The sequence below is a fragment of the Octodon degus genome, unplaced genomic scaffold, assembly GCF_000260255.1.
Source record: "Octodon degus isolate 3935 unplaced genomic scaffold, OctDeg1.0 scaffold00013, whole genome shotgun sequence".
NCBI classification, from domain to species: domain Eukaryota; kingdom Metazoa; phylum Chordata; class Mammalia; order Rodentia; family Octodontidae; genus Octodon; species Octodon degus.
The window spans coordinates 7464737-7476300 of NW_004524589.1; the positions used below are offsets into that span (position 1 = coordinate 7464737).

At 36.3% G+C, this 11564-nt stretch overlaps 1 pseudogene; it reads left to right on the forward strand.

Moving 5' to 3' along the window:
- The first annotated feature begins 7693 nt into the window (after positions 1–7693).
- The window catches only part of LOC101570333, a 78474-nt pseudogene continuing 74603 nt past the window's right edge, over positions 7694–11564 (forward strand).

An 11564-nucleotide genomic window follows, 5' to 3' on the forward strand; every position in this document is an offset into this window, starting at 1 on the left:
TATTGCCAGGCTTTTTTGTTGATTTACTTAGCATGCATCTCCTGGCTAATTCCTAATGACATCAATAAATGAGAAGTACATTCTACTGTGAAACAGATTAGTTACTCTCAGTTCACCAATACTTCTGATGTGATTCTTTTTACACCATGTGTTGTATCTTGCAGTAATTTTGAAGAGTCTTAATGCTCCCTATGTGAATTACTTTTGTGAACCTAACATTTATTTTTTTATAGTAATTTTCTGTAGTTTCTATTTAATAACATCATGCATAGATTAAATACTATGATACATTTTCTAAGATTCATTTGCAAGTATAGTGGAACTGTTTGTAGCACATATCTGTTTATTTTGTTTTTTCTTCTATGCAGAGATAGTATTTGTATATTCTGAGTTTGAAAATATACCTGTAATTCAGAGGCAGTTTGTTTCCTTATAATTTGTAATAGGACATATTTAACTGAAATCCGGAAAATTTGCGTTCTGTCACCCACTCCAAGCAACCCTGTATTTGTATCAAGTTACTGAGTGACTGTATTTCAGTTGACTATAGAACCAGACGTAGTGCTATATTGTACTCATACAGCTACACTCTTGTAACATCATAGTAACTTTACTTAATATAACTACTTTTCTCAAAAAAATCTTACTTATTTGATACAGGGTCTCACTATGCAGCTTGGACTGAGTGATGCTCCTGTCTCAGCCTCCCCAGCACAGGGATTACAGGCATGCATCGCACACCTGGTTTTGGGGCCAGCACGGTGCACCCAAAAACTGGCATGGCATGAGATACCAGGAATGGAAACTGGGGTCCTCATGCTGTGAGGCAGGCACTTAGACTGCTGAGCCAGCTCCCCAGCCCCGTGTACCTACTTTTATGATGGTCTCACAATGAAAAAAAAATCATCTGTCAGCATGTCTATCAGATGCTTCACCATTACATGACAGGCGAGTATATTGTGCCATGTAGTTTTACAATAAAATAAGAGTGGAGATTAGTAAATACATGTATTCTCTTTGAGTATCATTTAACAATCAAAAGTTGCCTTTGGCCGTATACTAACACTGTATTTTTCATTTACATAAAGGAAATCATTCATAAGTAAGTAATTCACTCATAAGTAAATTTCATATGTGGAAATATGTATGTGAGACAGAAAGGCATGCCACAACAAATTATCTGCCATGCACATGCCATCTAGGTTAAAGAATCAATAGCACCAACACTTCAAGTTCACTGGTGTAAATCACTACGGTTTTCTTCCTTTCTATTGGATTTTTACTTGAGTGTTCATTTTTGTCTGATTTTGAATTGTGCATGCCTAAATTCACATGTGCTGAATTAATTTGTGTCTAGCCATATTCTTCCAAATTTATTCTTAGGGATTAAAATATACTCATCAGTAATTATTTCATTATCACACATTTGTAGAGTACTTCATTTCAGATTGTTACAAATTGACTTATCCACTCTATTGTCTATTGAGAACATTATTATTTTATATTAAGCATACATTACTTCTACTTCTTTTTATATTCCTTTAAAACATTTCCCCTGAATAAAGGCTGGCCAACTAGCTCAGCCAATTAAAGCTCCTGTAAGCAGGTGCAGGGGTCAGGGGTTTGATCCCCGGGCCTGCCATGCCAGCCCCACCCCTGGGGCAAGCTGAGATGGTGATTGAAATAGGGTGTGATGGCACACACCTGTAATCCCAGCTCTTGGGAGGCTGTAAACAGGCAGATCACTATGAGTCCTATTTAGTACTGAGACCCTGAATACCCTGTACACCCTTCCCTAAAATAAAAAAAAAAAAAAAAAAAAAAAAAAAAATCCCCTGAAGACTAGTATTACTATTGTTAAGATAATATTTTTATCATAGTTTATTGTTTAGTTTTCTAGGTATTTCTAAAATAACACACCCTGGGGAGATAGCTCTGTGGAATGAATGTTTGTCTGGCAAGCACAAGGTACTGAGTTCAATCCCTGGAACCACCAAAAATAAAAATAAAAATAAAAATAAAATAATGCACCATAATTTCATTTCTGTCATCTTTCTGAGTTACTAACACCATCTTACAGTGATCCATGTGCAGTATATCCATGATTATAGAGTACAGTTCACATTAGCTAAACCTTGGAAGTGGCCTAGGTGTCCATCAGTGGATAGGTGTATGAAGAATATGGGGCATTGATACCCAAAGGGGGAAAAATTGTCTGTTTTAAACAATAAACTTGAGCCATTTGTAGGGAAATAAATATGTTTCAAGACCATAATATTAGGTGAAATAATCATAAATGCCATATAATTTCTCTTATGACACAAACTCCAAATACAAATAAGCAAAATAAAACACAGAGCACAAAATAAGGACACAGATCGTTAGTAAATAGTAGGGGCACAAGAGACAGAGGGAAGGAGACGGAAGCAGAGAAAGGGATGAAAAAAAGTTGTTGTGTAATTTTACATCTTCCCACAAAGAATATAATCATGTTCTGCAAACATATGATAATAAAAACAAAAATAAATAATGTAACCTTAGTCTTTAGGGAGCAAACAGAATACCAAAAGTATTTCCCAAAAGGTACATTGTTTGGCTGTTCTTATTGTGGTCAGTTTCTCTAAAATAATTTTTCCCTATTCGATGATATCAGTCAGTGTTATTTTCAAGTTGCTTATTTTGTTTTTATCTGTAAGAAGGTAGACATTGGATTTAACAAAGTACACTTAAAACAGGTGCCCATTATGCCATAGTATAAGCATCCCAGGTTTACTTCTTATATGAGTTAACATTTAGTGAACTTGAAAATTTCAACAAAAGATTGTTAGACCTTCTCCAGTGACAGCTAATAGACAAGGACCAGATTCTCCAGGAACTTGCCTGGGAGGCAGGAGGCAGCCTGCCCACCCAGCATGATTGTGCATCTGCCTGAGCACCTTCACATAGAGTGACCAAACCCCTCCTTGTTCCTAGCATCCAAATTGTTCCTACAATCAAACAGAGTTCATAATCTAAGCATCAGTAACCTAAGAAATGTATCTTTTTCTTAATATGATGTTTGTATTAAGGGAAAAAATAGTAGCAGAGTTGGCAAACAAAGCTTGCATGTACAGAGCTGCTGAGTATTAAATGTATCTGAGTAGTTAACATGCTAGCAAATATTTCTCCATTTCTTTGAGGTCTAAATAGCAAGGAGTCTGCTTCCTTGGGGATTATTTACCTATTCCTTACCTGAGTGGAGGTAGCAACTGGACACAGGGTGTTCTTCAGGAATCCTACCACTAGCCAGGGACAGGGGCTCAGAAGCAAAGGCCAGAAAAACAAAGGTTTCTTTGTTTCAGAAATTTAGTTCATTGTTATATTTACTGGGCTATGAATTTTTTTGGAAGACTATTTTTTTTTCTGTAGTTTAGGGAAGGGTCTACAGAATGTTCAGGGTCTCACTACTAGATTGGACTCATAGTGATCCGCCTGTTTACAGCGCTTGCTTGCAGGTGCTTTAATCCGCTGAAAAATTGGCCCGGCCCCTGAAGACTACATTTAACATTCCTTCTTCTTTAGTTAAATGCAAGAATTTAATTGCTCAAGAGTCAGATTTGTTTTTAAAAGAAAATTTTGAAAGAAAATTTAATTGTCAATATTTTCAAAGAATGTTTAATTGCAATGTTTCCTAATTTCCCTTATGATTTTCTATTTGATTCTTAGTTTAAGAGAAAGATTATGTATCATTTCCCCCAAAATTTTAAATTTTTACTACTACTGAACATATAACTTAAAGATAAATTAATATGGAAAATGTGTGCAACAGTCCTAAATATTGCTTAGATAATTGTCATAAACATTTTATGCATTTCTCTGTTAATAATTGCATAAGCAGGGGCCAGGGAGATAGCTCACCAGCATAAGTGCCTGCCTGGCAAGCACAGAGTCCTGAGTTCCACACCTGATACAAAAAAACTAATAATAATTATTGCATTTAGTATTTAGGGAAAAAAATTAGAATATAATTTGTATAGTCTATGTTTTCCTGATTTTTTTTGTATATTTAAACAGTTGGAGTTCATTACGAAGAGATGCGATCTTATTTTAATGAAAGGTTTATGAATTTATATGTAAAATAAAATGAGATCTAGAGCTATTTTTACTTGCTTATAAAACTGTACATATAGAAATCAGTTAGACTAGTTACTTTATTTACATAAATTGGTCATTTTTTATCCCTTTGAAGTTATGTTAAAGATACTTTCCATCAAAAGTGATTTGTATTTGCTTTATACAGAAAAATTAAGGTTACTGTTCTGGTACTATAATAAACATTAGGCTTCCATTGTCTTTCTAGAGAATATATTACACATTTAGTGTAAAAATATTACTTATTGCTTATTGCTGTTGAAGATTTCTTATGATTTTTCCCATTATTTGTTTGTTTGCTTACAGTTAATAAAAAAGACGGAATTTTAGGAGCTTAATAGGAGAATGGAGATAGTTGATTTATTTGAGAAGTTAACTCAGATTTATGAGGCTTAGACCGTAGGGTCTCGGGGTTCCAGGGTTCACTGTTAGTCCTCCCAGTGTGCTTTCTGCCAGCCCCCAAGGCTTGAGTCAGTGTGAAAACGATTCATGAGTTCACTAAATTTGACAAATGTCTTCAAGGTGAACGTCAGCTTCGTGACTTATTTTATATATCTGAGTTATAGCTTTCATTTATATTTTGGCCTTGGTACTCCTTACTATCTTTGCCAGTAAAGAGTTACATTTTAAAAGTATTTTTTAAATATTTTATTTCTCGTCTGTATTTTCAGCAGTGGTTTAAGTCATGCCGCTAGAAATACACACACACACTAGCTCTAATATATGCTGCAGGCTTGGGGGATGATTAGAGGCTATCTTTTCTCTATTTAATTTATCATACCATCCAATTAATAATAAAATTCTTAAATCTGTATTAGTATTTATAAATATTTGGAATTCCCTTAATTTTACAAAAATAACCATGCATACTGACTGTGTAGTAATCTTTGAATTAGGACAAAATTTTTCTCAGGGAAAAATCAGCCTGTTAGAAAAAAGCAAGGGGAGATACAATGGATTTGCTTGTATTTTAAATAGTGATTTAGTTATAGTGTACACATTTTTAGAAAAGAAATTCCGCCTTTCAGGAATATTTTAATTCAAGCCGTATAAAGTACATACTATAAAAATATTCAAAATAAGTATATTGGAATGTCTTATAAAATAAATAAAAATCTTCAAGGTCTTAAGGGTTTCATATGCTCTGTTCCTGGAAGCATTTTAAAAATGTGTTTCTGTGGTCTGCTCCAATGTTTTGTTGCCCCTGACCTTCACGCTGTCTCTGGTTCAGTCTAAAGACCTCTAACACAGGTGCCCCACACAAACAGGAAAAACACCAAGGAATCTCCATGATTCTTCCTAAGGTTATTATTTTTTTTCTTCCTAAGATTATTAAATAGTTTCCTTTCAAACATCATCTGCCTATAGAAGACTTTCCATAGTATTCTAATTAAACAGGTATTTTTGCATCATTATTTATCATCTTAGTCTAACTAGTACATACTAAATGAAAATACAATATGCATTCTAACTGCTTAATTAGTGCAGGTCTTCCCTAAATGATTGTTGTATTTTTATCATTTTGAAATTTTAGATTAGTGCTCCATGAAATGATTCATAAATATATTTTATAAAGTAAGTGTTGAATGGCACATTGAACTATTTACACATGGTCAAAAATAATCATCAGCTTAAATGGCCATAAAACCCAGAAGACTATATTTAAAATATAAATCACACATTGTAAAAGAATAGGTTTTACATGAATATTAATAATAAGTGAAATAAACCAATCCCATATGTATAAATATCGTATCATCTCCCTAGTGTAACAACTCAAAAGAAGAAATAAAAAAGAAATGTATAACACAATTGAAATGAAAGCAAGAACTTGAGGGTTAAACAACAAAGAGAGGGCAAGGAGAAAAGCTAGGAAAAAAGACAAGGGCAAAACCAAACATTTATATGCACAAGATGGGTAAGGCAATGATCCTGAGACTCTTCAGCAGGTTTTGGAAACTAGCAGTTAACTGGTAGGATTCTCACTCTGACTAACTATATATGCTGATACCTGTGAACTAAGCAACTGCACTGAAGAAAATAATGTGTAATACTAGGCTCATGCTTGTAATGTCTGCATTCTGGTCTTCTAAATACGTACTGTTTGTCATATCATATCAATTACTGTTATTCTGTCTCTCAAGTAAATGTTTGTTTTAAAAAAAGATAATAAATAAAACAAGAGATAAGAAAAAAATGTTATAGGACTATCCTGCTATTGTATATGGCTAGATTTCCAAATTTTTGTGTAAAAACATGTAATTGTTTGTTCCTATTTTTAAATATGTTTTTTTCTTTATATTCTGTAGCGATTTAAAGTTTAACATATAGATACTTGATAAAAAATACCTGTTCCATGCTATGTCAAGATGTTTGATATTCAGGCAGACAGTGAGGTTAAGCTCAGCTGCATATGTTATAGAGTAATAATATCATTAAACTTTTCTTCTGGAGAGTTCACTTAAGTTTCAGACCAAAAATTAGAGAAAAAGGGCTGCAAGGACAGCCAACGTTTTGGCCCTAGCCATTCAAGATCAGTGAGGACTCGGGACATAAGAGTACCTGTACTGTAGCATCCTGTAGCTCAGCGGTTTCCCAAATTTTCTCATCAAGGAGATTATGGGGCCACAGAGGAAAGTGATCAACAATACATAACACGCCTAAGGAGAGTCACATGGAGAGAAAACTTTCTCTCAGGCTTTCACAGAGAGCAAATTGGTGAAGCAATGGCTGTGACTCATCCACATGGTTGACACTGACAAAGGATCTGCAAACTGCTTTGCAGGGTTTCAGGATAAATCCTGAGGTATTTAATGGGCCTTGTCAGATACAAAAGTTGCATTTCTTGTTATATAGGTCTTGCTTTATCTTGGCCTTAACGATCCAGCAGAAAATTATAAAAACAAGGTATAAAAAGTAAAGCCATATTAGTATGTTGAGCAGTAAAAGGCTCAAGTCAACAACTTCTGACATTTCCAGTCCTAAGGATAACCCACTACTATTATAGACTACTGGAATATATTGGATTATTTTGCTGAATTCATGCACGTACAATATTTAAATGGCAATGGAATACCCATCTATGATAAAACTAAACAAAAAATGGGGATACAAATGAAGTTCCATTTTGAATCTATGTATACAAAATAGGATAGATAGACAGCTACGTTCTCTTAATTCAGTGTGAAGAAAGATTAGTACTAATAGTGTTTTTGAGCAGGATGTCACTTCCGCATCTTGTATTATGAACAGCCGCTATAAAGACAATAATATGCAATGAATTTGTTATTGAAACTGTCCTACTAATCGGATTTGAAACTGTCTCATTGCTACTTGTTGCTCAATGAAATTTAAAAAATAATAAAAAATCTAAAGTAACGTAACACCAATGACCGAAATAGAAACTATTAAAAACCTAGAAATACATTGTTTTCAATCTTGAGCACAATATTGATGGGTCCAGTTGGGCGTAATCTCTTATCATATCATTTATCTTGTCAGACTTGAATGAAAACATATAGAACTTAAATAGCCATGATACAATAGGCTCATTTACTCCAGAATGAAGGATGCTATTTCAAGTAAGAAAAAAAACCACATTTTAAACATTCACACCTTGCTGAAGTATGTGTTTTTTCTCTCCATGATCCTATGTCCTAGAATGGAGATTAGATCTTGAAGTGGTTATCACTTACTGAAAATAAGGAAAGATCTAATAAAAGCAAAAAAAAAAAAAAAAAAAAAAAAAAAAAAGCAAAAACCAAAATGAAGTGTGTGTGCGCGCATGCGCGCACACACACACACACACACACACACATTAAATATGTGCCATGGATTAAATGGGCCCATCCTACAACAAATGTGTGTTTTGAAGCCAAGAACTTCAGTGTAATGGGTGTTAGATAAGAGCCTTTTTGTCTCTTTACTCTACACATGTGATGACATAAAAAGACAACCATTTGCAAACCAGGAATCTGATTACACTGGCACCCAGATTTCCCGGCTTTCAAAACTATGAGAAATAAATAAGTACTGTTTAAACCACCCAGGCTACAGTATTTTATTATGGCAGCCTCAGAAGACCAGAACAATTTACTAAATAAATTGTAACTATTCTTTACACTTACTAGTCCTACAAAAGCAGCCATCTTCTCTCTAAAACAATGGATTGGAAACAGAAGAGGCCCTCATCCTAATACAGGACTTAATCTCAACCCATGGGAGCTGGTCACAAATACAGGAGCTGCAAATAATCACTGGACCTTCAAGAGCACAAGAGCTCCTGCTCTTCAGATTGTCTCTCACAGCATGAAAATATCAACTGTAGATGATTTAGATTCTACCTCTATGAGACAATTATAAGAAAAATATATACGACCAAAACAACTATTTCATAAAAAGAGAAGGAATATTATCCACGAAGATGCATCAAAATCCTTTTGCCTATTTCATGTAGTAAACAAGATGGTGATTGTTTTCCCTGTTTAATCTCCCTTAAGCATAACGGAATATGCAGGAATTTATTAAATGGACAATGATAAAAGAAACAAGTCTTCCAAATCTGGCAGACTGACCTGGATCTCAGGACTCGAGCACCTGTGTACAACACAGTGAGTTGTCTGTGTTTTCCTGGGAGCTGCTACAGGCATCTGGACTTCATAATGGAGAGATATGCAGTTCCACTCCACTCAAGGCAAAATAGTACCAATAATAAAGAAGAAAAAACCTTTTCTTTCTGGTCACAGGCCCTGAAAAGCAGAAGTCCAACAGAGGCTTTGCTGAGGGGTCCAATTACAACCTCAAACCTCGCTTTTGTTCATGCTTCGATGCACCAGGAGGACAGACGCAGCAAACACTGAATGCTTCCCAACCTCAACTCAACATTCAGGGCACCATAGAGCCATCTGACTTGTCAGCAGCAGATGACACCATCAAGCCCTGGTTTGCCCGAGCTCTTCCAGTCCACTCTACACCAGAAACCCAGTCTATAATCAAACGTAGCAGCACAGTGTTAGTGAGCCATCCTCATGCCAGGGCCACAGGGAGGGCAGCAGAAGACTGCAGTCTGCTAACAGCACAGGCACAGTCAAGCCCTGCATCCCCCTTTCCTACTCAGGGAAAGGGAAAGAAGGGCTTACTGATTGTGAAAGCCTCACCACAAAGGTTGCCAGTATCAATAGGAGGCTCATAGTTTGTTTTTGGTTTGTTTATTTCTTTTCCAGCAAATATTGAACAGGATTCCTTGGAACACAAAGCAAACCAAGGACAGAAGAATGGTGTACCAGGGGAAAAAAGCATTGTTATTATTTTTGGAGCAACTCACAAAACCTTCTGGAGCCTGTATGCTGAGCTTAAACAAGAGCCTATCAGATGAAACAGAAACTTTAAATAAGATCTGGGTTCGGTTTCTGCTTTTCTTTTTTACTATTTTGGCTCTCTTAAAAAAACAAAAGATAACCAAAATGCATAAGATACAACTGAAAATAATTTGAAGAAGCAGAGGAACTTTAATATGAATTAGGTCAACAAATTCACATCAATGCGTAGATGAAAATGATAAGGTTATAATTGGATAAGGAAATTAAACCAGACATCATAATAATCTTTCTATTTTCTTTTTTCTTTTTTTGCAGACCTAGGGATTGAACTCAGGCCCTTGCACTTGCCAGGGAAGTGCTTATTCTACTGAGCCATCTCCCTGGCCCCTCATAAAAATCTTCTAAAACTTTCCTGCACATTTGCATGAGGCACTGGATAAAAGTGAGCAGACTAGATAGACTTCCTGTGACTTAAGAACAATATGGTGGAATTACAGGATTTTCTAATAGCTCTATAGTAGCCACATTAGGTAAAGAACTTTACAGTAACCTGAAATGCCTATGAGTACAAACAATTCCAACAAAAGCCTTCTATTTAATACAAATAAAAAACAAATAAACCTGATACGTTTGGGGCCATTGAGATAGTTCAGCAGAATAAAGGTCCTGCTTACACAAGTGTAGGGAAGAGCAAGATCCACAGTTTTATCCTCAGCAACACATACCACGCCAGCCCTGCCCCCAGGGTGGACTGAGCTGGCCACAGAGTCAGGGTGTAGTGGTGCATGCCAATAATCCCAGTTGTAGGGAGGCTGAAAACAGGAGGATCACCATGAGTCCGACCTGCATAGTGTGACTCTGTAACACTGTAACAACCAAATACATTTTTTAAAAAAATCAGCAAAATTTTCTAGATGTATGTTGGATGTTTGGGTTTGCAGATTCTATACTGTCAAATAAATCAAATTTCCATTTTATTTTTAGAGGTATTCCACTTTATGGAACCTGCAACTGTAAAGGTGACCCAAGTGCTTATAAGCAAATGTCTGCTGAATACAAAAGCCAATTACAAAACATCTCATACTGTATACATTAAAATTTTTAAAATTATAAAAAATATAGAAAATGTTTAGTAATTGAAGAGATAAAAACAGGAGTTTTCAGAAATGGAATACAAAACCAAAATTATGAATCTTTTAGGTAATATTAATGGAAATATATGTTCTTGAATCTTATCAATACCAATATGGTAGTTGTGATAGTGCATTATAACTTCAAGATATAAACACTGTGGATTTCAAATAAGCAATACAGAGACCTAGTACTAGCCCAGGTCGGGTGAGTGTGTGGGAGAGCTTCCTGCTACCCTGCGCCGGTGGGACCAGTCCCAGCCCAGGCGCAGTGTGGGCCAGATCCTCTCCCACCCTCTTGGGATGCCCCCCACCACTCCGCAGACCTCCCCCACCCCACCCGCCGAGTTGGAATTTCTGCCACCTTCCGGGAACCCCCAGACACAGTCCTAGCCCAGGTCTGGTGAGTGTGTGGGAGAGCTTCCTCTTCCCCCTACTTGACTTTGCCCCCTCCAGGCACAGCTCAGGCCTGGCATACATGCCTGGGGTGTAACTCTGCAGCTGCAATCCCTGCAGAGTGTGTAGAGGATAGATCCAACAGCAAGTCCAGGAGCAGACATCTTGCCACAGGGGCACAACAGGTTCACCCTCAAGGGCAGCATCGGGAAGGAGCTGAACACAGCAGCCAGACCCAAGCCAGACGCAGCTGGATAAGTCCAAACTTTCTAGAGCTGCACCTGAACTTCAGTAGGTGCGAAGGCTATAACTATAGCAAAGATCTACAACAAAGGTCAGAAGACAGTGCTACAAAAAATGACGAGAAGGAACAAAATGCAACCTCAGAACCAAAGCCCACCCATAACAAGAGCAGAGGACACTAACACAGAACAAAATGGAAATCACACAGCTGAAAGCAATGAATCAACGGCTTCTGAAATACAGAAAGAGCTGCAGAAAGATATAGAGGACATCAGATTGGAAATAAAAAAAGAAATCCCTGAATCAATAACATCTGCACTAAAGAATCAAATACAGAAACATATGG